Source organism: Falco punctatus (assembly GCF_963210335.1).
Source record: "Falco punctatus genome assembly, chromosome: 3".
Taxonomy (NCBI): Eukaryota; Metazoa; Chordata; class Aves; order Falconiformes; family Falconidae; genus Falco; species Falco punctatus.
In genome coordinates, this window is record NC_137582.1 from 97419970 (window position 1) to 97447490 (window position 27521).

General features: G+C 42.9%; 1 protein-coding gene across 11 annotated transcripts in view; it reads left to right on the top strand.

Moving 5' to 3' along the window:
- The window catches only part of ATXN1 (ataxin 1), a 226535-nt gene that overhangs the window by 24969 nt on the left and 174045 nt on the right, over positions 1 to 27521 (top strand). For 9 of the 11 annotated variants that reach the window (XR_013926572.1, XR_013926573.1, XM_080378258.1 and 6 more), the window contains one exon: positions 4283 to 4381. The exons of the other annotated variants lie outside the window; for them this stretch is intronic. The gene's annotated coding sequence lies outside the window, so the exon portion shown is untranslated. The remainder of the gene's footprint in view (positions 1 to 4282; positions 4382 to 27521) is intronic. 11 annotated transcript variants of the gene reach the window in all.

Genomic DNA, 27521 nt, shown 5'->3' on the forward strand with positions numbered 1-27521 from the left:
GCTGGAGGCGGTTGGTTGTTGGAGTGTTGTTGGTTACATTGGTTAATTGGTTTGCAATGTAACGGTGGTTTTTAGTTTGTACTCGGTGGTGGCAATAGTGACCAGTGACTGTGGTGTGTGAGCTGAGCCTGCTCTGAGGAGCAGTGACTCGGGAAGGCAAGCTGGCTGTCAGCTGGCGCCGGGTGCTCTGTGGAGGGCTCCTCTTTCACTGGGAAAACCTTAGGCAAATGGAAAAAGACTGAAAGCCTGCTCAGCTTTTACACAGGTGAAGTGGGATCATAAAATTATCTTTTAAGTGTGCTGATTGTTTTGTAGATTGTTAATTGCAGGTTTTCACGTCCTTTCTTCTGCTTCTTTCCTGTCCATTTTGATCTCTCTTTCTCTTTGAATATATGTGTGGGGTTTTTTGGTATCCAAAATTCTTTAGCGATCTAATGAAGTAATTAAATGGGGTGACTTTGAAAACACAGTAGGATAGCTTAGTGAATTTATTTGAAAATTCGTGTTTAACATACAATATCTTCTGTAAAGTTACCAAACATTCTGCAAGCAGTATTGTAGTTATGGCTGTTTTCAGAGAACTTGAGAGTTTGGTGGAAGAAAATCATACTTCAAAGTAAACTATTTTCTACTTGTTTTCATTATGTAAGGGAATAAAACTGTTGCTGTCAGTGTTTGTGGGAACCCATCCATTCCCCAGACCTTGTAGTAAATGCTAATACTCCGCAGGCCATTTTTGAGATACTGAAGTGTGGAAGTGAAAAAAACCTTATTTCATTATTTACATATATGCAAATAACCTTTTTTCTCCCTTTTTACACTATCTGTGACAGCTTTTTAGAAAGTCCACTGCAACCCCAGTAGATGGGCCCGAAACAGCAGAAAAAACCAGTCCTGAAAGTTCAGCCTGGTTCATATCTGAGTGTGCCACCTCTCTTGCTTCGTTGTGAATTCACATCAACCCACTGGCACGATAACATGGAACGAGCTGCAAAGTCATCCACCACTTTTAATCTTGAGCAGTCAGGCTGGCAGGAGAGTAGAAAATGCTCTTCAGCAGGAGGCTTGATGCCTAGAAGAGTCTGAGATGGAGCACAGACTTGTGCCACATATGGGAGTCGCTGGGATGAGGATAGCCTTGCTCCTGTCCCGTGCCTGGTGGTGCCATGGTGCAGGACGACAGAGGAGGAGCAGCAGGTCGTACCCCTGGAGCAGGCACCTAGCTGTGTTCCCCTGGTGCTTTGGTGGGCCTCGCCCACGCGTGGTGGCAGGGAGGTGCCCACCGGGGGCTTCACTCAGGCACTGTTTGTCATGCTGGGGCAGCTGGGGCTCGTGAAGCTTTGCTGGAGTTGAAGTGAGCTGTATAACTGGTATCATTTTAGCTTCCAGTCATCTGTAATAGTACCAGGAGGCTGTTTCTGCTTTGCATAACTTACTAGAAAAGATATTTTTACTTTCCTATATGTGCACCTTATATAGAACATGAGGTGTAGCTTTTTGTCAGGAGGCAACATGAACTGTATTTTCCAGTGTCACGACCGGCAAGTGTGAAATCTGCATGAAAATGCTTTTCCCAAGCGTCCTTTAGGCTGACTAGAGGGAAGTACTGCTGGGTGTGCAGGATGCTCGTACATGAGCTTGGGGCAAGTAACTCCTCTGGTCCCCGCTGGTGGCAGTGGAAATTATCCATTGAGTTGGTTAGTAGTCAAACTGGGGAGGTGATCTGGGTAATCTCCCAGCCTGAAGGATGTGAGGTAGGAACAGGTGGGAGGAACCCTAAGTGATATGAGGGAAGCAGTAGGCTGGGAGAAGGAGGGTTCAATAAAATCAAATAATAAAACACACCCATGAAAGTGCAGGACCTTAAGTCTGAAAGAGTAGCTCTGTGCTTACATACTGGGCACAACTTTAGTTTCCGATTTGCCTCCTTCCTTCAGGCTTCCTCCTGCCAGAGAGGTGGTCTGCGTGCCTGCTGTCTGCAGCTGGAGGGTCCCTGCTCTGCTCATGCCAGGGGTGGCAGGGGGCCACAGCCAAGGGAGATAACGCAGCCTGCCCTGGAGCAGGCGCTGCTCCTGGGGGGGGCACGCTTGGCTGGTTTTCCAGAGCATAGACTTCAGGCAGCAGGGCATTAGAAATATTATAGGCTATTAAATATATTGTTGGAGTATTTGGTTCCACTAACTGCTGCTTTTAATAGAGTTCAGATTTGAGATTTTTGGGACTGAGAAGGTTTGGACGTAAGCTTTGTTAATTTGGCTTTGAAAAAGGAAGTTCTTTCATGCTTTGAAGGGGAAAAAAACACAAGAAGGCAGAACTGCAAGTCTCTTCCTTAAATCAAAGTTTTCTGCCTGAAATGGGAACAGCTCAGCAGAACAGTTTAAGTAAACATGGCCATAGCTGCTTATCTGAGACACTGGCATCCTCTCTTCTGTGTTGCTTTTTTATGGTATCTTGGCGTCTCTCAGTCACTGATGTGTTTGTTCTCACAGCACCCCCTTCACAGCCATATATACTTTCATGTCCGTTTGATACTTGCTGCCAAAATTTGAGGCTTCATCTGATGAGCTCGCTCCAGGAGTGTAGGTTTTCTACACCTCTGTAGGTGAGATTTTTGGATTGCTGTCTGAAAGGTCTTTCCTGTAGCCCCCACTTTCTCTCTCCCTCTGTGGTGGCTTCTTCATTTATTATGGGAGAAGAAACAGGTAACTTTCCCTGAGTCACCTCGAGGTTAGTGTTCAGCACAGAGCAGGGTATAACCTAGGCCAGAGACGGCAAGTGACCACTGATGATGTCCACTTGTAGCCTATGTGGGAGGTCAGTGAGTGCAGTATAAACACTGGGAGACTTGCTGAAAGTCACGTATGTATGTCAGAGGGCGAGGGGTTAGGTACTGTCCTCTAAAGCCAGTGTCTGAGCATGGGATCATGATTCTTCTCCTAGATAGAAAAAATGCGTCATATTGTGGGAATCGCTTATTGATACCTAACAGTACAGCTTGGGTTCTTGCCTCTGTGTGTGAAAATGCTGTAGTCTCACACTGGTTCTCTTACCCAGGAAGCACTGCCACATGTTAAGGAACTTTTGTGCATGAAGTGCTTCCACTGTACCGTTGCTTGAAACTTCATTATTAAAATTATTTTTTATTTTGAGTTCATATTTTGTTCTTAGAACCAGCTTCTAAAGGAACAATTTGTTTTAATTTGTATGTGAACAACAAAAATGTTTTAGTTACAGAGTGTAGGGTAACAGTTTATTTGATAGGTCTAGTAAACTAAAAAGTTCTGTGATATCTGGTAGAGTACTTCTGTGTGTTCTGTAGCATGTTCTTTAAAGTAATGGAAGAGTAAGAAATGAGAAGTGAGAGAAGCTTTTTGGTTTTTCATGGGAATTATTGTGTGTATTTGTGAGGCTCTAGTATATGTTCTTCCTCTTTTTGGCTATGTTATGAGGAATAAATCAATTAAAAAAAGTAAAAGAAGACTGTGCCTCTCTGCCAGTTCTGTCATGCTTCAGACAGTAGTGCATCAGGACATAGGAAGTGATCTCAGCCATGTTTCTAGTCCTATTTTTAAAAAGAGATGCTTCTTGATGAAACAGTCTCCAAAAGTATAAAGCTAGTACACATGCAGATCTAAGTATATTGCATTGCCAGCGTCAAATCTAGTACATAAAGAGCTTCACAACTGTTTGGAGCTGCTCTTCTTTCATAATGGGCTGCAACTTGTTTACTAATGCTTGAAAGCATGTACACATCAAATAAATCTCTGGTATTTGGGCCATAGTGTACCAGCATTATGCAAAGGGAAGATTAATCACACTCTATATTAAGCTACGATCCACTTTACTCTTGATTCCTAACTATACTAAATCAACCAAACCATCAAAGAACAAAATTAGTGGAAGTGTTCCTCAGACAATACATTAATTTTCATGTTTATTTGTCTTATTGTTAAGAAAAGGGCAATCAGAAGAGCAAATCTTGGGGCTCAGGGCATGATAAATTAATCATAAGACACAAAGTGAGCTTTTGGGTGTGGAAAACTAGCAACAGATGGAAATGCTACATAGCTGCATCATATGGTGCGTATGGTGTTGCTGCAACACCTGAGAGGATACACGCTCCCTTTGCTGGTGTTGTTAATAGATAGTCTTTAGCACCCATTATTGGCAAATCTGACACAGAGTGAATTTGCAGCAGTGACTCAAAAGACTTTCCTAACATGAAGCATCTTTACTGCGTATCATTTTAGCTCTTTCCTGTTTTTACTCTGCTCTCTTTCAGCGAAAAGGTCAAGAAAAGCAGTAGCTCAGTGGCTGAATTTTTCAGAAGTGCTTTACAGCAGTGAAAGCTGGGAAACCTCTTAAAGTGGTGTCTTACTCAGTAAGTTAAGCCTTTTGTTCTTAAGTTCATTTAATTTCCCTATTTTTTTCTTGAATCCTAGGTATCAGATTAATTGAAGTAGCTTCTATGGTATCTCAAGGCAGGTGCGGAACCCCTCATCCCCCCCCAGCTTTCCGCCTCCCCCAGAGGTGGCCTTTGCCACACGAAACCTGTCAGCTTACCTTGTTAGACATGGTAGCGTTGAGTCAGTTCTGTAGTTTCATAACACGACTGTCTGTCTGCAGTGAATGTGCTTGGTTGCCATATTCAGGTTCGGAGAATTACAATATGTAGTGTGTGCCTCTTTTTTTCTTCACTTTCCCTGCACACGTTTGTTTGTGCATGCACCCACACGCTTAAATAATGCTTTCCCTTTGCCATTGCACTCTGAAAGCCACCAGCTGCATTAACGAGAGGTTTTTCAAAGCCCAATCAGGAGCTTTTGGGCTTCCCCTAAAGCAGTAAGATAGGTATATTTGATATTGCTATCACTATAAGGAATTAAAAAAAGAGAATCCTTTTAAAAAAATCCTTTACAGTACTTCACAGTAACAGAGGCACACAGGAAGATTTTCTTGACGTAGCTAGAGCTTCAGCTAGCACGGGTGCCTTACTGTTGATTCAGATTGAAGGTCAGAGCCTTAAAAAGTTAAGTGCTGAATATTAAAATTTAATTTATAGCATTAAATTAGGACTGCTTATAAGTTTAACTAGCCTTAAGGGTGCTAAGTATTTCCAGCTGAGGCCAAAAGGACTTTCAGCTGGTCAGCATTTCTTGTGGTTGGGCCTGATACTACTTACTGTAATTTTCTTGCACACCTGATCTTGCTGCATTTTTCGCAGGTGTGAATTTCTTTGCTCACATCTTTTCATGCCTCATTTGCTAACTCTTCTGTTCTGCAAAACTGGCAGGATGACAGCAGGCAACTCCCTCATCTTTTTGTGTTAGGATTAATCCTCGGGGTTCTTTCTGATGTGTCTCCAGAAATACGTATTCAGCTTAGGCTGAATGCTGATTTGATTTGTAATACTAAAATGTGGATGATGCAGATCACTTTCTGAGTATTTTCTGCCTCTTAAAAAGAAACTGTTGTAGAGGTGTAGATTAACAGTTCCAGAGTTTTAAGCTCTCTGACACATAAAAAGTGTTCTTAAAACACAGGTGTACTTTGGCATGTGCCTAAGTACTTTGCTGAATCTCTGTGTTTGACTTCATTTAGCCTACTTGGAGCTTTACAAATAACAATTAGATGGCTGGTCATTTAACAGATTGTGGTATTTTAGTACTCTGAATTGTGTTTTTCTGTTTTGGCATGATAGACAGATTTTTCTTTCAATTTCAGATAATATGGTTTGGTTTTACTTTAGTCTTTTTTTACTTGTATGATTTAATAAAATTTCTGTTTCAAGGATTGATAGTTGCTTTATTTGATACCTGTTTATAGGCATTTATTCATTACTTTTTCAGTGTACTGATATTTGTCAGAAGATAATGACACTGTTTCGTTTGTCAATGAAAATGAGGCTATAAATTACTGTAATTTGGGGATACATTTCTGGTATGAGCAAACGGTATTCCCTTAGCGAGTTTTCCGCTATGGAAAACTGGGTTATGCGTAACATATTTTAGAAAAGACCTGTATTCCTCTAAAGAGGAATGGCATTTTTCAACTCCTGGAAACGATAAGAATCCAAATGTATGTATATTTGTATTCAAAGTATGCCTCAAGATTTGCAGAGTTGTTTCTCCTGGTTCACATAGGGGACTGGAAATCGTTGGTTGCGGGTTCTGTTCCTGATTTATTTGATTTTATTTTTATTATTTTTTTTAATCCCAGTTCTGTAAGACACGAGGTGAATAGTTCAACTCTTTGCACCTTAATGCAGTCACTTGCCATGTTCTTCCCAGAGCTGGCCTGCATCTGCCACTGGTGCAGCTGCATTAGGTCCTGATGTCATGATACTCACCACCACCAAAGATCGAAATGAAAGTCACACAGATGTGTGACTTATTTTACTGACAAGCACAAAAGGATTTAGCAAAATTAAGGCTCAAGAGTAAGCTGTGGGAGGGAGGATATGATGTATTCTTCCCTGCTAAAATCATAGCATTAACATTCTTGGCAGCATCACTGAGCTCCACAGTAACTTCTGGTTTACATTTTAAAAATGCACCAAATAGCATATACTGTTTAATTCCACGTTGCATTACGCAAGAGAATGCGATTGCCTCAGAGAAGCACATCTGCATTGCGAGAGTAAATTCTCCTGGGAAGTAAGCGCATCTTCTGCAGAAGTCAGTGAGGCGTGGGCAGGGCATTGCTATTTTGGCGAGCAGAGGGAGCCCGCGTTGGAAAGCTGCCTCACCTTTCACTTTCCATGGAACTTACCCTTTCTCCCTGTTTCAGGCACCAACCACTGCCACTTGCTTCTCCTACTGCTGGTGTGGGGCTGGGGATGCTTTCAGTGATTGATTAAAGCGTTAATCCGGGTTTTGGGAGTCATGGCCTTTGCTGTCTGTCTGGCTCGGCTGTGATCCCTGAGCAGGACAGGCTATTAGGGAGCAGTAAGGAATGCAATTCAAAAAACATCTGGAAGAGCTAAGAAAATGAAGAACCCCAAAACCACACTTCTGTGATAGTATCTTCTTTAACTGATAAGTTGGCAGCAGTTGATGGCAGGTACGGAATTCCTGGCATTTTTATAATGTCTTTCAGTTTGCTTCTTCCAAGGCGCTCTCTTGCTGGAAGCAAAGTCAGGCTCCTGCTGTCTCAGTTCAGTTCTTCCTGTCATGCTAAAGCTTGGTTATGAACCCTCCTGTTCCTCTTATCAGCACGCATGATATTTTTATGGCAGTGTTTAGCAAAGACTTTCCAACAGCGCCTATGACAGTGTAATTGTACCTCTCTGATAGAAATAACTCCTTCCTTAATGGGGGGCTCTGGATGCTTTCTAACACAGCTTTCTTCGGAGCAGGCTGGGCATCTGGTCGGCTGGTCTGCAATGTGGGTGCACAGAATTTCTATTTATATATAAATACATATATAGTTTATATATAAATTTCTATTTATAGATTTTCTATTTCTATATATATATTTATATAGAAATTATATATAATTTTTAATATAAGGCACTGTTCGAAGTAGTTATTCATAGTTTGCTGTTAAACTGCAAGACTGGAGTGAGAGAGATTCCACAAGGGTCTGTCCTGGCTGTGGTAATACTCATTGTTTTCATTACTGGAATGATTGATGGAGCAGAGAGAGCAGTTATTAAATTTACATAGGATAAGAAGCATAGAGGGGGGCCGCAGGCTCCTTGGAGGGCAGGGTTAAAGTTCAGAGCTGCCCTGGCTAACTGGAAGAATGGTTTGGGGTAGAAGAAAACGGGGTACAAACTTAGAAGCGCTGTACAGGGGTAGAAATATCCAGTCGCATGACACAGGATGGGGAATGGCTGACTCAACAGTGGTCCTACAGAAGAAGGTCCGGGAGCTGGAGTTGGGCTGTGTTGGAGGCAGTTTGGCCTGGTTTAGTTGAATAGGGCGTTAAAAATCACAGCTGGTTCCCAGACCACCAGAAAAAACCAGCCTGCAGCAAGTCCTGCTTTCCTGTCCCTTGGGAGCTGGGCTGCCAGTGCGCTGCTGAGTGGGCAACTTTTCCTTCCCTCCCCTGTCTCTGCGGCTCTGACCCCGGAGCTGGCAACCCTGCAGCTCCATCCTGAGCGCCCGCGGGGCAGAGCCCCGGCTCAGCTCCCTGCCAGGCCTGACCCGTCTGTGCAGGGCAGTGCATCTGAGAGAGAAGGGGATCGTAGACCTGAGGCTGTAGGTATCATACAGTCATACAAGGAACGGTTTTCCCATCCCTGCCCCTCGAAAAAGCACTGTTTTGGGGTGCGTAAAGAAAAAAAGCACAGAATGACCCATCCATTTCACTCAGTGTTGGAAATGGCTCAACACCTAGTTTGGGGCACAGCACAGTCCAGAGCCAGCTGGATGGTGGCCAGGGAGAAGGCATGATCAAAGATTTGGAAAACATGACCTGGGGAAGAAGATGAAAGAATTGTTGGAAAACATGACCTGGGGAAGAAGATGAAAGAATTGGGATTGTTTAGTCTAGAGGGGGGAAGGCCAGTAACAGACATGATAGCAGCGTTCAAGTATGTGGAAGGTTCCTCCTACAGGGAGGAAGGGAATAAATCCTACTGCACAACTGCTGGGGTCAGGACAGGAAGAAATGGGCTTAATTGGAAGGTGGTAAGACTTAGGCAAATGTTTAAGAAAGCTTCCAAGTGATAAGGGTATTTTGGTGCTGCAGTCATTTGCCTTTGAGAAAGCCATGGAAGCATCATCACTGGAGGTTTTTATAAAACAGACAAACCTCCTCCAGGAATATTTTGGGCATTGCTTTGGAGAAGGAGGTGGAATACATGCTTCTGAAGGTCGTTTCCCAGGAAATAGTGAAGCATTTTTTTTCTTTTTTTTTTCAGTGATCCTGTGAACTTAGGTAATCTCTAATAACCCAACAAATAACTAAGATAATGGCAATTCATTATTGCAACATATCAGTGGTAAATAGACAGCTGATTTATGCACAAAAACCGATGATGATGACGATATCCTGCTCTCTGTTCTAGCTAAAAAAAAAATAATAAAATCTGAGTAAGCTAATTTTACTGGAATGTTTCAAAAGGCTGTTCCTGTAAATATATTACTCTATACAGAAATAGAGGAAGTGATGTTGGTTGGCTCTGCTTATTGAAATATTGTGCAAACACAGTCAGTAGCCGCTAATGCATAGTGTGGCCATAGTAAAGCCAGCGCTCCTCCAGGAGGCATGGGAGTTTTACACCAGAGCGTGGTGTTGTATTTTCAACCTAGATGTTTGTGCACTTGTGTACTTCTTTTATGTGGAGTCAGGGAGCAGGCTGAGAAGAACTAGGCTTTAATTACCTCATTGCTATCTATACACATGAGTTATTCTTCTCTGTTGTCTCGTTACATTAAGTGCATGAGGCAGCAACTGAAGAACAAACCTCAAACTTGTCCTTTGCTTCTTAAGCCAAAAAGCACTTTGGCAGCTCCTGCAGCCATTGTGATTGCATCTCCCAATGTGTTTGCTGTTCAGTGTATGGGGGTGGCACGGAGGGAAAAGAGAGGTTCTTCCCCATAAGTGTAATCTTTGGCCTTGAGAAATGGCTTGCGGTGTCCCCACGGATACTTTCCTCATCTCTTTGTTCTCGCTGGAGGATCCCCTCCATGACTTTGCAAGTTTCTGCAGGTCCTCTGAAGTCTTCTAACTCAGGTTTCTGTGGTAGAACAAAAAAGCATAGAAGAAAAGAGTCTTTTCCTTTTAGAAACACTGCACCCCCCTGTCCTTGTTGCTGTGCAGGGCGGGGAAGAGGAGGTCAATGCTGCTGTAGCCCATGGGAGCAACCTGGGTGGTGGAGGGTGCTACAGGACGCCTGTGGGAGAGACTCCTGAGTAGGTAGGGCCAGGTAGTTTGGGTCTGGTGAGAGCAGCCAGACTCCTTGTCTTCAGCTCCTGGCTCGACAGCCCTGAGGGGTGTTTTGTCACTGTCATCCTGGGCCTAGGAGCACTGGTGAAGGGTGGTGCAGAGTCACCATGTGCCCAGCACGGATTTAGCAAGGCTTATCGTAATCCTGGCAGGATCCACACTAACTCTGCGTGGTCAGACATCACCACGCGCTCACGTCCCAGGCCCTGCAGCTCTGGCCACACAGTGCTGCGTGAGGAAACACCAAGAAACGTGCTGCTGAGCCGGTCCTGGTGCTTCTGCGTCTGGAAGAACTGCCCTGAGCACTCAAGAATTGCTGACCATCACCTCTTTGCAAAAGCTTCCTCCTTCTAATCTGCTGCTGTGCAGGTCTGTGTCCTGATCGAGCGTGATAACAAAATGAGGGCATGCATGTACAAGTGCACATACAGACATATATTTTTGGCCTCTTGCCTTTTTTTTATTTGAAATACTAGCATGCGTTTGCCTCTGTCCCAGCCTATCTGCCATGCATCAGCAAACTAACATTCTTCATGATCTTGAGTGTCCCATCTCACGAGAAATGAATCAGCACTGCTCTTCCTGTGGAGGGTTCTTTAGGGGGATTTAAATCGTTGATTTCAATTGTGACTATAATCAGCAAGCAGGAAAACTTTGTTAAAATAATCAGCTTCTAAATCTTGTTTTGCATTTACTCTTTATAGTTATTGTCCTTAAAGAAAAAAATGCTTTCAGTACTTGAAATAATTTTATATCTCTTTTTTTAAACATAGATTACATTATATTTCTACAGATGTTCCATCAGTAATCCACTCCAACGTAGATTTCTGTGGGTCTCTAATTTTTCTGGTTTTTATTTTAATCAGTGGTGCATTTTCTGTTCACTGTTTTCTAGATTGTATTTTTGCCTGTGGCTTGTATTAGGCTACATTCACATGAAAATAAATGTTCAGCAAAAAAGGAGATTTTGAAACATTTCTGTCATGTAACTAAATGGTTCCTTAAAATAAGAGCTGGAACATAGAAGGGAAAATAGAAGAAAAAAATTAAACTTGTTTTGCCTTAAAATTAAGCCATTTTTAAAAAGAACAGTCAATTGTAGTTACTAAGTATTTTTTAATTATTATTATTATTTTTATTATTATTTATTTGGTCACAGTATCTTAAAGAGTTTTGGGAATCATAGATCCTAAACTCTTGCACATCACTTCCATTAAGAAAGTATCTGACTCTTATTAATTTTCTTCAAGTTCCTTTCTGATGTTTGAGCTAAGTGTTTAACTCAGCCTGCTAAACGCACTGAAATGATGAAGATACTCTCCTGTCTGGTCTGGCAGGAGAGACTGCTACTGCAAGCTGATATAGGGGTGTCCGTCAGTCCTGATTTTAGAAGTGTAGTCAGTAACTGCTGTCAGTACCAAGTCTGATTCTCTTTGAGGCTTGAGCAGCAAAGATCCTTCTCGAAGTGCTACTTAAAAGAACCACCTAAATTCAAACAGTTTCAATAGATGCAGTATTGGAATCTAATACAAATTGTCACAAACTAGTTCAGAATATGTCTCAATTTATATACATAAATGCATGAGAGAGAAGTCACCTCTATATTAGTCTGCATGTGGAAGGTGGTGACCTGGCCCAGAGGGAGAGAAGAGGGTTGCATAGCAGACCGAGGAGAGGAACACGGTTTGGGGCTTTGCTGTTGTGTTCCTAGTCACATTCTTGGATCTTGCAAAAGCGACTCTTGCCTTTCGAATTCATGCAGTTGTAAATGAGGAAGTGAGACTGAGCCTTGTTGGGAGATCTTAGGAATAAACTTTTAGGAATATACTTTGTTTTCTGATGTGCTACTTCATCTCCCCCAGGAAAAGGCAGCAGATGGCTGTTGGTCCCATGGGGGGCAGCAAGCTGAAGGCACACGTGGATCAAGCTTGATAACACTGATCACTTGTGGGGTCTGGCGGGTCTCTTCTCAGAGAGCTTTGCAAACATGAGCTGGAAGTAAAGATACTAGACAAACTCACTGTCTTCCCCTAGTGTGTGTATGAAGGCCAGTTCTTGGAAACTGGGGAAGGAATTAAGGATGTGGTGCCGAGATAAATCTTCAGAGATGTGCATGGGCAGATGGTCAGGTGATTCCCTCTTCCATTTCTCTTAGCCATGACTTCTTTTGCTGCGCACCCTTGCTGGCATTGCTCCTGGTCAGAGTTCATGCAGGGGGAGAAGTTATTACTCCTGGCACATACTGTGCTGCTTAACTCTTAGCAACATGAGCTCTGCGCTCTATCACTTACACCTTTTCTTCTGTTCTCCTAGCTTGACACCCATCCTCAGCCAGCTTTGATGCAGGGTATCACCCTTGCCTAGCTGCGTCTTGCATCTCAGGTTAGATGGATGAGTGCATCTGATGGCTTCTTTTGAAAGCAGATGTGTGGAAGCGTGTATATTGCCAGAGGGCTGTGGCCAAGAGACACAGGAACCTTTTTGCAGAACTGTCAGTAATGGTTTGTCATCCATTCATCACTCTTTAGCAGCCTCCACACTGGGGGTCTGAGAAGCCCCGTGGTGGGAGTTACGTAGGTGCAGCACTTTTACAGGCTGAGGGCAAGGGAGTCCTCACTGAGCCTGTGTCTGAATTCTGATCAGAATTTGTCACTGTCTGCAGATTAGTTGACGCTCTATGTCCACATGCAAATTGTGCATTGCATTTCAGGTATCGCCTGCAGAATATATAGAAGCACTCACATCGTGAGTTCAAAAAAAAATCAAAGAGCGCACAGAGTGTGAAAACCAGCAGTAAAATGGGTATAAGAGTGTTTCTGCATGGGAAGACCCCAGACTGAAAAAAAATTGTGCATCAGCATCCATGAATCTTATGCCGGTTTTGGGTTTTGGTTGGGTTTTTTTGTGGTTTTTTTTTTTTTTTTTTTCCAAACAGATAGCCGGTGGAAGCTGTAATCAGCAGTATGTTTGTTTATAGAGTTACAAGGGGGAGTCCAACACAGTGATTTGTGGTTGCAGACTGATTCACTGCTGCTGCAGCCAGCGAGTGGTGGGCAGAGTGGGCTGGATTTCAGGAGCACAAGAGACACTCATTGTAGGCAGCTTAGAGGGACCTTCCACGAGCGAGTAAAGAGAGCAGCTCCTCTGCAGGCAGGCCAGAAAATGGAAGTAGCAGCTCGCAAAGCCTCTAGACAAGATTAAAACCGACAGGAAATGAAAACTAACTTCACTGTTTTTCTTACAGGCTGACCGCCCTCCCCCTTCACTAATGCTCACGGTGTCCGTAGGAGAGCAGTTCCTCTACCTACTTCTTGGAATGCGCACGCTCGGGTTAGAAAAGTGCGTGACCAAAGTGCAGAGCCAAGCTCTGCTGTCAGTGGGGCTGCATGAGCCTTGGCTCTCCAGGCAGCTTTATTTTAGACACGCGGTTACTGTCATTATCTCTGTAAAGCTGCATTTAAAAGCAAGGATGTGTGTAAAGAAGGAAAGTACTTCTCTTTCCTCTCTCCCCCTCTCGCTGCCTGTTAATCTGTTACAACAGATCTGTTGCTGTGCAGAGCGTGTTAGGCTCAGCAACTGCTCTCCCTCGGCGTACCTGCCAACTTTTGAAATCTATAAATAAGGATGTTTGGAGCGGGGGGAATAGACACACCTTCTAACTCCGTTGAAGTACTTGGACACAACATGCTTATTTTGGCAGGATGGATTGGGAAAAATGGGAAAAAATATATATATATTGCTACAATATAAGGACTATCTCTCCCAAATAAAACAGCTGGCATGTATATGTGGCTAAAGCAGATTTGCTTAGATTTATGCTAGTCATGCTGTGAGCTGCACTAAAAGAAAATGAAACAAGTCATCTTTCATCCCCCTCAAATGCAGACCTTTGCCAAAGTTTGTTTCTTAGAAACTAAATGAACCTGATGAAGCAGGATCTTGTGCCTAAAAATAGAGCATTTTACTTTCCATCTTGCCCCTCACAGGCAGGGTATAATTTTACCTCAGCCAAGAAGTGAGATGAAAGGAGATTCGAGCTTTGCCTTATATCTCTGTCCTCTTTTGAGCTTGTGACAGAGGGACCTCATCTTTCCTGACCAAGTTCAAAAGTGCAGCGAGTAGGGATCCTAACAGGAAAGAACCACCATTGCACGTTATGCGGTCAGGGCAGCAACTGCATTTTGCAGGTAACGTGGCCTTGCATATGACTACATGGTTTCTGCTACCCAAGAATGTGGTGCTTGCTCTCATGGGGCTAAATGTTCTGCTCTTGGAGCAAAATGACCTTTGCAATCCTGAATGAAAAGATGGAGCTTTAAACCTAACTTTTGCAAAACCACCTGAGCTGCAGGTATTCTGGAGCATAGCTGCGCAAATATCCCCAGCTGCGCTTTAGGATTCTCGAGACGCGTGCGAGCTGTGTGGCTGCGGCTGCCTCCCGGCTCTGCAGGTGCGTGCTGGTGGGGGCAGAAAGGGGCCGGGGTGTGTGTGTGCTGCAATGCTGCAGCCTTCTGCCCTTGGCACCCATCAGGAAGGCAGAGCCTGACTAGCAGGCACAGAAAAGCTGGCCATCGGCCAGGTTGAATGCCAGGATCCCAGTGACAGCTTCCTTCCCCTCTTTTCTTCCACCCCACCCCGCTGAGTGGTTTGGAGGGTGGTATCCCAGGGTGCTTGTCAGGGTGCGTGTGTGTGTTGTGGGGTCTGTGTGTGTGCTGTTGCTTTGCTTTTCTGTGCTCCTTTGCATGTGGATCTGTCTGCACCTGTTTGCCTGCTGCTTTTCTAAGCTCGCGCGGCGTTCTTTGATTCATGGGATCGCAAGCGTACGAGCCGGCGCGCGGCAGCTTGGCACGGCCGTTTCATTAGAGCAGAGGAAGCCTGTGTCCTGCAGGGTTGTTTTAGTAGAGACATGTCCCATCTGCTGCTTCTTATCACCCTTTTTATCTGTGCTGCTGACTCATGCAGTGTGGTCTGCTCAGCTCTCCGTTGCAGTCACATCGCACTTTGAGTTACCTTTACTATGACTCATGCTTGTTTTTTCTCTTGCCAAGTGTCAAGCCAAAAACAACCCAGTCTTGTCCCTCTCTCATGTGTTCTGTCCTATCCTACCCTTTACTTCCAAGTCTTGAACCTCTGTCATAATCTTGTCCTTCCCCTCAAGTGAACCACCTGTAACTAAGTTTTAAGCTGTGTAATTTCATCTTCCATAGCATCTCTGCACTCTGCACCTGAGGCTAGCAAGATTACCAGGCTTGTCCTAAAATTTATGTTAGTTCCTCTTACTTGCCTTCTCAGATTAGTTTGGTGGAGAATTTTTTTTTCTTTCCTCTGTTTAAAGAAAAAGCATGTTTATTAGTGTTTTGGTATGAAATTTTGCATTGGGACAACATGTGCATATTCCACGTCTTCATATGTAGTATAGGCATATGGATCCAGAGCCTCTTGACTTGAAATCTGCCTGCATGTTGGGGTAATGAGACCACAGTTTTGGACAGCTTGTGCTGAGGTTTCCCTTGCTTGCTCTTGGCCTGTACTTCCAGAATCAGCCCATAAACCCAGGCGTGCATCCTGCATGGGCAGTCAGTAGCGTGGTACACCAAGCCTGAAATCCCCACTTGAACTTCTAGTGCATGGTGTCTAGGTTGAAGAGGACAATCGAGTTGTGCTACTGAAAGCTTGGCATTTCCTTGTTTCAGATGAGGGGAGTTTTGCCAGTGATTCCTTTGTGGACAGATTTGTGTCCCCTTGGCCCTTTTCAGTGCAGAGATCCCTAAATCCTTTGCAAACGAGAGCCTGGTATGTGTTCCACCAAGGAGAGATGATTGGCAAAGGTTGCTGTACAGTTAAACTGATGCCAGGTTCTGTATCTTACTGTCCTGAGCCCTTAGTCATGTCAAACTTCTGCTGAAGATGGGGTGTCTGGTTGAAATCTCTTTGCCTTGAATAAACCTTGTAGAATTTGGCTTGTATGTTGCTGTTGTGGTAGCTATTTTGATGTCACAGAAATTGGCCTAGAAATGGACAAAAATTATTGGAAAAATTTTTAGAACAGAAAGTGGGGGTAATGCCAGATTTTTTTTAATTTAAAATAACCCCACCTTTTCCTCATCGTCTTCCAGCAAAACACTAGACGGGTTTAGATTGCTGTGTCAATTTTCTTTTCTAGGAACAAAATTAGAGTTTGGGTTTTTTTATTGGGTCATACACAAATGATGAGAACACACAGCTGTCTCTTACAGACTTGTGTGTAGAAAACTCTTTTCAATGATAAACGTGTCACATTTTTTTAGACCAAGCTGCTTAAAACTTTTGCAAAAGCTAAATTCCTTACAGATTTATCTGTGCCCTTGGATGTAGCCTTTGAAGCTGCACCACCTGATCAGGCAGACTCTCCAGTCCCATCTCAGCTCTCTGAGGTGGACAGAAGTCTTTTCTGTACCTGATCTGCAGGGGCCACGTTGGTTGGAGACTCAGTAGCTCCTTCCCGTGGAAGGCACCGGACCATGTTTCAGCATTTCCCTTGTGGTGCATGTGCTAAACAGTGCCTTGGATGGATTGAACCCTTTGCTGATAGCTGTTTGGCCTGAAAATATCAGGGGATATGTAGTAAGTGCAGAAGCTTTACCCTTCCAAGCTTGTGGGACTGACTGACTGTTGGCTTTGGGCTCTGGGCAGGTATGTCATGTCCTCCCCTGTTCCCAGCTCTCCTTCCTATTTAGCTTGAAGATTTCATGGTTCTGTGAATTTGCTGTTGCTGGGTGTCCCTGGCAGTGTGCTGCCAAGCTTTGTTGGTCCCTGGTGTAAATAAATGGGGCTGATGGTAAGCAAACTACTCCATTGTTTCTGAGAAGCATCTTGTTTTCTTGTAAGCCTGAAGGAGTACGGTCCCTGACTCCAAACCATGACTGTATGGCCCTCCTGCCCAACACATGGCATCTGAGTAGGAAATAGGGGTTGCTCGTTCAAGTGCTTGACCCTTGGAGGACAGTGGATGGTGTGTGTGTATATATATATATATATATATATGGTGCTGTCCCTGACTGCAGATGGTGCTGAGGTATGTCCCGGACACGCAGTCACATGCCATGGCTGCACCCCTGGGAAGACGGTGGCATGTGGAGACTTCTCCATTTTCTGGTTTCATTTGGGGCATGAGGGAGGAAGTGTGGGTGTGCGGGTGGCTGGTGCTGTGCCCTCCTGCCAGCTACTGGGGGGTGGCTCTCACTTGGGCAAGAGCAAGGTGGTGCACCTCCTGCCTCAGGACACTGGGCAACATCCATACAGGCTTAGGTTTACTCCGTGGCTCGTTTTACCCATATGCAAAACAGGTGTCTAATGATACCTGCCTTTGTTGTGGAATTGAGGCTTAATTAATTAATTAATTGATGTTCACTAAATGCCTTGAGATCCAAGAATCACTGTGTATGCCCCAGAGCAGCAGCAACGCTTTGAGGTTGGAGAACCATCTCCTCTCCCATGGTGAGGTTTCCGAAAAGGGAGAGGCTCCAGCCCCTCCCTCCCTGGCTCCTCTCCGTTTTTTTTGGATGAAGCGGTGCCGTGCTGCACGTTAATTGTATGGCTTGCTCTCACTGACTTCTGCCTAAATAAATAAATAAATAAATAAATAAATAAACTGATGTGCTTAATGCAGTCAGCACGTAGGGCACTTGCCAAAGAATTTCACAAAGCAGCCGAGCTGGGTTGCCAAATGTCATGTCTTTTATATAAAGCATTCTTCAGGAAGCAAAGTTGCACTGGGGGAAAAAAAAAAAAAAAGAAGAAAATGTTATAAAAACTCTCACTGTAGTAAGAAACATTTTCTTCCCCCACAGGGAGAATGTCTGGGCCGTGTCATGGTGGGATCAAGGGAGTCTATTTTTATTTCATTTTAAAGGCCCCTCTCTCATTTCTTTTCTGCACTCTCCCACCCAAAGAGTAACTCTTTACCCTGCTGGCTTGGAGAACTCAGTTTAGATTAGCATTCAAAAGCAGGGTTGTGGAATGGTCATCTTAGATGTGAAAATACTTGTCAGTGGATTTTTGGGTGGAGAGAAGGCTATTTAAACAGTGTTGGTGTCAGAATGTTTATTAGTTTAATACAATTAATGATTGAGGAAAGCAAACGGGTTTTTTTCTTTTTTTTTGTGGGGAGTGTGGGGTGGCAACAAAACTTCCACATCAAAAAGAAAGTTCTGGTGTAAATGCGTATGAATGTGTTTTTATTGAGAGAGCGTATACATGCAGTTTATACATTTAGGTGCCTGTGTTTAGCTGTGCAGCGTGTCACCTCTGCGAGCATGAGCGGCAGTGGTTTGACCCTGATTCTCCTCTGACAGGTGAAGTTTGCTGTGGGATCTGCTGTATTCAGAGAGGTTTGGTGTCAAACCCTGCTTGAACTGCACCCCACGACTTGCGGGGGGCTCTCAGGAGCCGGGCAGAGGTGCCCCGGGTGAGGTGGCCCCTGCTGCATTTCCCCAGGGGCAAAGGATGCGGGAGGGTGGGTGGGTGTGAGCGGGTGGCAGGCTGAATCCGGTGTTTTGGGGGTCAGCGTTGTGGCCCGTGGGCTGTAGGCTGGGCATGGGTGTCCTGGGCATCTGGGCTGAGCACCAAGCAGGGTTTTGCCCAGTTTCAGGGCCCTGCAGGGGTCCGACGGCAACCGGCTGCTGCTGCTCAGCTCGCCCAGCTGCTTTCTGGTAAAGCTGTGGGAGGGTGAGTTTTGGAAATCTGTGCAGACCCATAGCACTGCTTCTGTTCATCCCTGTACTCCCAGTTCCTGTCTTGGGGCGGTTCTTACAGCTCCAGAGGCCAGAATTTTTTGCTCTAAATTAAAGCTTTGTTTTGGCAGCGTGTTGTCTGTGAGTGTCTGTGCTCCCTACGGTGCTCTCAGCGCTGTGCACTAACCAATTGACTTTTTTCAGCCTGGTGTGCGCTTGCAGTGTAAATGTGATTCATTGAATCGGTATAAATAACAGAGAATTGGAGCTATACTGAAGTTTACAAAACAGCGTTGAAATTGATTTCCTGAACTTCAATCCTCTACGGTATTTTAGCTCACAGGAGTATTTAATCTAACAGCGTAACATTTAGGCAGTAGTGTAGCCTCGCAACTCAGTCCTCCTCCCTTGCTATAGGTGCAAACTTGACTGAATATGAATTTAAACTATATATAATTCTGACTCTATCCATATCCATCAGAACTTCCATCAGGCACCACAGAATTTCCACACATGAAGCACCGCGTGAATATTTCCATCACATGAACTTCCGTACATGGCACTGCAGAATAATTAACAGGGTATACGTCAGCAGTATGTTACTTTGTCCTGTATTTCGTCGGGAACAAATCAGCACCAATAATCAGGTGGGCAGCAAGAACTTCTGCTTTTGGATTCTTAATGCCTATATTGCAACAACCCAACAACTCATTGGCAGTGAGTCTTTAGTAGAGCTAAATAATTCAACAATGTTGTGAATAAAAGGCTTCTTTCCTCCTCCTCCTCCTTCCTGTTTCCAGGATGGAAATTGGAATTCTCTGTGGTGAAAAGCCCACATCTTTAGGTATGGTGTCACTGGGGAAGTCCTGGCCACACAGTTTGTTGTGACAGTGCTTCTTCCGAGTTGTGCTATGTCAGAAATAGGGACTCTTTAATCAGACTTTTTCTTCCTCCTTGTAATTACAGAGTTCTGAAGTCCTGCTCCTCTCCTTGGGTTGTAAGCACTGAAATTTTCACTGCTGCTGCTGTGAGTCCTCACCCACGTGTCTTCTGTTGTGTGTTGGACTAATGAGCAGGGAAGGAAAACCAATTAACAGGCTAGTGCTCAGACTTTGGTGTACATGGTGTCTTTAAATTTAGAGTGCAAGTGTTGTAACATAATTCCCAGATCAGAGAAGAACGTTCTGAACAACAATTTCTAGTATGTAGTTGTATGACCAGTGCAATTAGATTGCGAATCAATATGGTGTGTATTATATAAGCAACATTTTAGATTATTTTCTGCATTAATAAGTCACATAGTCCTTGGAATATATGAAAGTGAAAAGGATATTTGCACAAAGTGAACATGATAGGTAACCCTTCCATTTATACTTAAGGACAGATGGTGTGGTGATGAGCATGGGAAGAGCCTGCATCGGTCAGTTCTGCTAACCTAGGTTTGCCATGCGCTCTTTCCCTCTCATGTGCCCTCTTGCTTACTGCTAGGGTGGGTTTTTTCCTTCTCTCCTTTTCATTGGCGATTTATTTCTCTTCTCAGCATTTTGTTTACATTGTCAATAGCAGTGTTTGTTCAGCTCAGACCCGGGGAGGTATTTGATTTTGCAGCTGACATTTATTTACAGGGTCACCTTTTAGTCTCTGTGTTGGATTGCCATTCCTTACGAACAGTATTTCACAAGCAATGTAACCTACTAGCTTAGAGGTCCCGTAGAAAACCATCTCTTTCTCTGAGTTCCCGGTAAAAGGCGGATGGAGGCATACCTGGCCTTTACATTATCACTTTTTCTGCAGCTTACATCATAATTTAAGAGATGAGAAGCCTCCAAGATCACATCTGGTTGAAAGTTTTCTAGTAGTGTACTACTTACTGATGTGTGTAGCTTAGCTTGTGTGGATGATTTTGAAGGAATAGTTCTGAGCAGCCCGATCTAGTGAAAGATGTCCCTGGCCATGGCAAGGGAGGGGTTGGAGTAGATGAGCTTTAAATGTCCCTTCCAACCCAAACCATTCTGTGATTCTGCAGATCTCTTAAGTTTTTACTGCTATTTTTCTCCAGTGCAAGGATCTCCTTCGCATCTTCTGAGTAGTTACTCCTTTACTACTAGGAGCAGAGGGTACTGTGTCTTTGAATGTTTTGACACTCATTGCTTTAGTTCTTGAGTCATGACTTATGTAAGTCTCTTGAGTAGGTTTCAGGTTGCTATTTAGAGGTGATGATATGCTGCTTGTGGAGATACCACGGAAGCAAGGAGCTTTAAGCATTGATTGTCTTACTTTCTTTGTCCTTTTGTCATGATTTTTGATACATTTTTGTTGTATGAATAGTCATAAACGGCAAAAGGGGAGAAAATGGGTTCTTGGAAGATGCATGTCCTTAAATACAGGTGTAGGCACATAAATAGTTTTATTCACATTTTAAATTTTGCTGATTGTCAGAGTGATTAAAAGAACAGAAAATCACTGGGGATCTCCAGGTGAGTGGCCCCTTGAATATGAGACCATTGCTGTTAATTTGCTCAAGTATGAATGTAGGAAACGTAAGTCCAGGTGTTCAAGGTTTGAACACTTTATGTAACATAAAAAGGAGAAGTGGAAGGAGGGAGAGTTGGAAGGTAAGGAACGGTGGCTTGTGGGGAAGCATCAGATACTCAAAAACAGTTACTCTAGACTTAAACATTTTCAGCTTTTAAAAATAACAACTGTGTGCACCATTTTATTTGACTTTTTGTCACAATCTTCAGGCTTCCCCATCTTTACTTTTCTTTACAGCTCTGTAAGATGGAAACCTAAGGGAAGAGGGAGTGAGTGTGACTTAGGGTCTCACATTATCAAGAATGTGGTGGGACGGAGGGGGAGAAGATGAATTTGTGAATAATACCATGGAAAAAAGTTCAGAACCTTGGAACTACTCCAGACCATGGACATTCCTGTAAAGTTTCATGCCTTGCCTGTGTAAGATAGTCAGAAAGTTACTTTCTTCCTGTCTGAAAAAAAAGTGGCTCCAGACTTACTTGAAATCTTGCAGTATTTGCTAAAAATCATTGAACTTGGTAAAAAAAGTTCAGGGTGAATATAGCAGTTAACTCTAGATAGATGATTGTTTTGGCTTTCTGTCTTCATGCTTCTAAACCTATTTCCATTAAAATACTTGTTAGACTTGTAAAATATCATTAGAATCTTCATAAGGTTTCTTGAAATTGTCTGCAGGAAAAATATTAGGACCGTGTTCTTTATGAAAATTTTTTAGATTATTTACAGTGTGTAAAATGTGTATATATAGAAATACATTCGTCAGAAGGACAACATACTTCTCGTCATGAGTGTTTTGCTTTGTTCAACAGCTTTCTTTTCAAATAGGAGTGCAAATTTGGGACAGACTGTGGCTTTCTCCTGATATTTTTTGCTTGGCATTGCACACCTGTAGGATACGTGTTTGACTTGTACGTGAAATACCATGTATGGCTGTAGGAGGAGTTATATTCAGCTTTTTAAGGGCTCTGTAATGTACAGACCTGATCTTTAACATGCGGTTTCTTTCTGTTTACTATGATGGGGGCATTGCTCTGTGGTACTAGAACAACTTTCAGGTTTTTTTATAGTAGTAGTGATCTTTGCTTGCCTTGCTACAAATATGCTGAGTAGGCTTTTCAGGAATGAGATTTACTGCTTACTTCAGCAAGTTCTGCAAACAGTATCTGACTTAATAATTCTGCTTTCTGCTTGTAATTACACGTCACTTCGTTTTGGTAATGCCTTCAGAACTTCTCAGTTCATTATTAAGTCTCAGAACATAATTTTAGGAATAACGTGTATCCTGACTGGTCATAACGAGGCTGAAATTCCATCTTGGGCTTCTGGTGTCATCACAGAACTGGGATGGAATTACAGCTTTAATTTATGTACTATGGGGGATACATTATTTATTACTGTGCATTAGAAAATGATTAATCTCTGCTTGTGTTGCAAGACTGTCCTACTGCTCTGGGTCCCCAGGAAGTGCTGAGACATTGTAGAACTTGGTGTGCAGATTACAGCTTTATGAAGCTGCCAAAAAGACCATTGCATTATTCAAAAACTGCTAGAGGTGATGAAAATTTACAAAGCCACTATGTTTTTTTTCCGAACTAATAGAATTCTTACAAGGCTTTAGTTTGCTAAACCTGAGCATTTCCTTACCTTTCGTTTCGCCTAAAGCCGCGATCAGATAAAAGGGTTGAGGAGCACTGTGTTTTGAGGACCCTCATTCAACAAAGCACTTCAACCATTGTCAAGCTCCACTGAAGCTAACGGGAATCAATTATATGCTTAATTGCTTTGCCTAATCAGTTCTTTAATATCTACTTCTTGGGTTGTTCACACAACCTATTTCTTGGTTTGTCCTCCACTTCCCAAAATTGTGTGTGTGCGTACGTGTGCATGCGTGTGCATGTATGCATCCATGAATACGGTGAAGCTGCAGTGGAGCAATATGAGCTAATGGAAAACTGCTATAAAATTAACCGATCCTTACATTTTTCATTCCAGTGACTTTTCTAAAATGTGTTTTGCTCTGATAACATTCAATGTTATGAGCATTTTCAATACTAGGAACATCCGTAATCAAGTTCTGGTGTGTCATTACTAGTATTGTGTAACTAGTTGTTATGTCCACAGCTATGGCTGTGATGAATTTGAGTCACAGCATTCCTTCACAGCCAGTTATCCGTGGGGTTTAGCCTTTCTACAGGAACTGAGAATTTGTCCGTGTCTGTTTCACAGCCTGTGGACATGTGTTTGTGCAGATACCTAGTACCAGCTACTACACCGTGCAGCTGTTACCAAGTAATGTAACTAATCCAAGCCTCTTCGTGAAAATTTGGTATTTGTGTGTGGGCAGGGTGCGTGTGCAGTTTTGCATTTGCAACGCTGTGCCCTGGTTTGGAAAAAAAAAAGATAAAAGAAAAAGCCCCAAAACCCCAAACCCTAAAGGTTTGGAGGGATTCTAATTAATAAGCCCTAGCAAAATGTCTTCAAAGTACTCAGCACAAATAGATCTGAAGAAAAGAACTAGATATTTGTAAAAGATCAAACAGATACAAATATGTTAAGAAAAGAAGCCACTGATGTAAATTAACTGAATGCTTTATACTAGTACAAAAGTATTATAAAAAATTAAATACTCCCACTTTCTAAGGTGGCATTTTTATCTAAGGCTCTGACGACATGTATAAACCACTCAAGTTTCAGTCTTGTGGGTTATATTGTCACCAGAAGCTCTTACTAATAATACAGTAAATTCTTACAAACGACAGTTGGATATAGTATGACTCTAAATTACTTTTTAAAAAATTGTTTTATTATTGTCATATGTTTAATAAAACAAAGAAGAGAGAAAGTTGCTGTGCCTGCTGACTGATTGGACCTAGTAGGGAAGTGTTATCCTGGATTTAATTTGGGTGGCCATATTATAAATCACAGATGTGGAATCTAAAACCCAGTGACAAAGCTGATAATCCTTGAGGTGTAAGAACCTTGAAGCTGGTGTAGAGAAAGACGTACAAAACACGCCAGCAGCTCTCCCCCACACAAAATTAAAATGATTGTCATTTTTGCACAGAACACCATGGGAATCAGAATTAGAGACATCCACCCTGCTTCATTTTGAGAGCTGAAGAGATGGCTGCAGTTTCTATGCAGAATTTCAGCCTCCTAGAGCTGTATAAATAGATCGCTGGCGCCGTGCAGATCTGTGCAGGACCAATTGCTGTTCCCTTCTGCATCACGAGGAGATGCAGAAGAGCGGTCCTCTGTGGCTACCTGTCTCGTGCCACTCATCCTGACCAGTCAGGCTGGGACTTCTGAGAGCAGGAATGCTTGCTCAGATGATGCACTCTGCTCTGAAGGAGTCGGGCATGAGGCTTATGCAGATTTAGGTTAATGTTTTAAAGCCTCAATTGGATATTAAATGGGACATGGCATTTGTGCTAGCTTTCTGAATGAGTTGCAGCCTTGGGCAAATCCAGAATCATGTGAATCAAGATAGTGTATCACATCAACAGAGAGGAAACCAGCTGTTTAGCATTGGGGGAATTGTTTAATTGTGTTGTGATAGATACACGAGACTGGAAATAAATACCGAGCAGCGTGACTTTTATACATACGCTACAATTGCTTTTCTGCTTGCTAGTTTGCTACAAGTATCGTTGCCAGTTTTGTGTAGGGAGGGTCTTTAAGTGTGATACGAGAGGCAGAAATGAGGATGAATGTAAAAGTTTTAAGGGTAGATTTCTCAAGGTCTTTAAGCTGCCTGTCAGTCCTGCTAGTTGCAGGGCAAATTATGTTGAGCCATCGCAGTCCAAAAGAGTTGGATCCTGCTCCTGGCAGCCAAGCGTGACGCTTTGGACATACATTGTGCACACACGCAGAGGACTGGATCCCCAGTTCTCCTCTGTGTGAGAAGCATAAGCTCAAAAGCAAACTGGAGGAGAGGGAAAAGAAAGAATGACAGGATTGGAGTCTTAACAACTTCTTGGCATAGATGCCCAGCTGTGGGAAGTGAGTCTTAAGGTAGCATTGTTAGACACCTAGGAAAGTGTGCCAGCCACTCCTTCCTCTGAAAGCGCTTGCCTCTCACCTTGCCTGCAGAGGTAAACTGGAGAGACATGGCTATGCTCACTCCAGCGCAGGATTAGAGCCAGTACAAGCTTTGTTCTTCAGAGCATGAGCTGGTTTATTGCCTGAGGTTTTTTGTTGTTTTTTTTTTTTTTTAAGATCAGTAAAGATTGGGTAGTCTTTTTGTGCTGTGCTGACACTTGGGGCTGGGTTGTGCCTGCCTTGGTGCACTGCGTGAGCTTGTGGAGTTGTGTAATTGCAAGTTTGCTGTCATACAACGAATGACTGATGGCATAATTTGTATTTTCAAAATACATAAGCAGCTCAACCTAATCAGGTGGTGTGGTAAATATTCCAGAAGATAAAAACAACATATTAGGGCAGGGAACAGAGTTATAAACTTCCTTTAATGAGCTGCATATTGTTTGATCATGTTTTTTCATATATATGAGCTTCTGCATGCCAAATTCTAGTAATAATTGGCAGCTACTTCACAGTCCTGGAGAAGTAATACTATAAATACTGAAAACAGTAAAAATGAGTGGATGTGTCAGTTTGCCTTTCAGACTACTGAGACTAATGGGCGATTAGTGCGAATAGTAGAATGCCCGTTTATCCTCGTTGCTCCTGGAAATACAAAGAGGGAGGGAGCCGAGGGGGCACGTTCAGCTCCTCCAGACAGTTAACAGTGGTACCACTGACTGGCTTGGATTACAGTTCTGGCTGTGCGAGTCTTTAACTTGCAAATCTGAGCAGTGCTGCTCACTTCCTGAAGCCCCTGAAGTTAAGCACATAAATGGTTTGGCGCCTGAAAGAGCCTGGTTGGCTCATTCTGGAGAGTTTGCAGCAAAACCTGATGATGCAGGAAACCCCCGAAATTACAAGTCTTTTCCCGCTTCCAGTGGATGGCTCATGATGTCAATGGGATGTGAAGTGGATGGAATCCATGTCTGTTTGTTCATGTAATCTTCAATGCTTCAGAATGTTGCAACAAATTGAAGTATCTCATGTTCTTGTGTGCAGATCAGCTGCCGTTAATTTTTCAGACACAGATTTTAAATACCAAATCTTAATTTAAGGAAGTTTTTTTTTAAGGTACGTGGAAAGTACTTCTGAAAAAATACACAAAGAAGAGTGGAGGTGTGGTTGGTTGGTTTTTTTTTTTAATTAAACATTTTTCTGTAGTACAGATGTGTCTGTGAAAATCATACTCATTGGAACTTGGGAGAGCAGGGGGAACAGTTCACTCTTACACAATGAATTTACAATTTGGTTTTAATGATAATGAGAAGATCCCAGTAATAACTGTGGAAAGGCCTAGGAAAATGATACATTCATGGGTGGATGAAAACCTTCTATAGAGTTTGGATGTCTTTCTGAAAATACTGTGCTGCACATTTTTGAGCTTGATGCTACTCACTTGCATGCAATGGAAGGATGATACCCACTGTGGAGGGGATTCTAGGCTGGAATTGTGTGGTCTGTCATATGGATTAGCATAAGCCTAAAGGAGCATAATGGTCCTTGCTGACTTTCAAATTCTCTTAAATTTTGCTTAAAGCCTTAAGTTGATTAATGTAGATTATATTACATTTAAATATATACCTATATATTGAGGCACATGCGTTTTGGCATAAAATGCCAGGGACTAGTACAAGGAGGTGTGTTTAGCTTTTTAGACATTGCTGTTCTTTTAAAGCAATTATGTAACAAACATTGGCTTTTTTTAGTAATATACCTGTTACTGAAAGTGGGAGGTTGTCCATTTTTCCCATTTGAAATAAAGTTGTGTGGTTGGTTTCCTTGCAAACTCCGGTCATCCTGCAGAGACTGGCTGAAGGGTTACTGGTTACTTTCACTTTCTGCAGTATAAGTTCTTTCTCCCTCTGTAAAATCGAGGAATGTTGGAAAAGACAGTATCCTATTAAAATTGACACTGGTTGGTGCTGGAAAATGAAACTGTTGAGTGCTGTCATGACAAATATTTGCGGGTTGAAAGCAGTTTTGTCCTAAGTCTGAATAAATGCTGGAGAGATTAGACTGTACTGCAGCCCACGTTAGTACATGCATATGTATGTAAAAAGATACAATATCCTAAACAAGTTAGAGGTTTGAGGGTTTCTTCTGTTTACAAACTCTGTTCACCAAAATTAATAAGAAATATGTAGCCGTATGCAACACTGTGGATGTTCCACAAACTTTGCTTTGTTCTTGATGGTGTCATCATCTGTTTTGTATTATGAATCATGTTTAGGAAAAATACCTTTTTTCGATCCTCCAGGGGAAAAACCCTTTCTGTCTCGCCTCTCCCCAAAACCC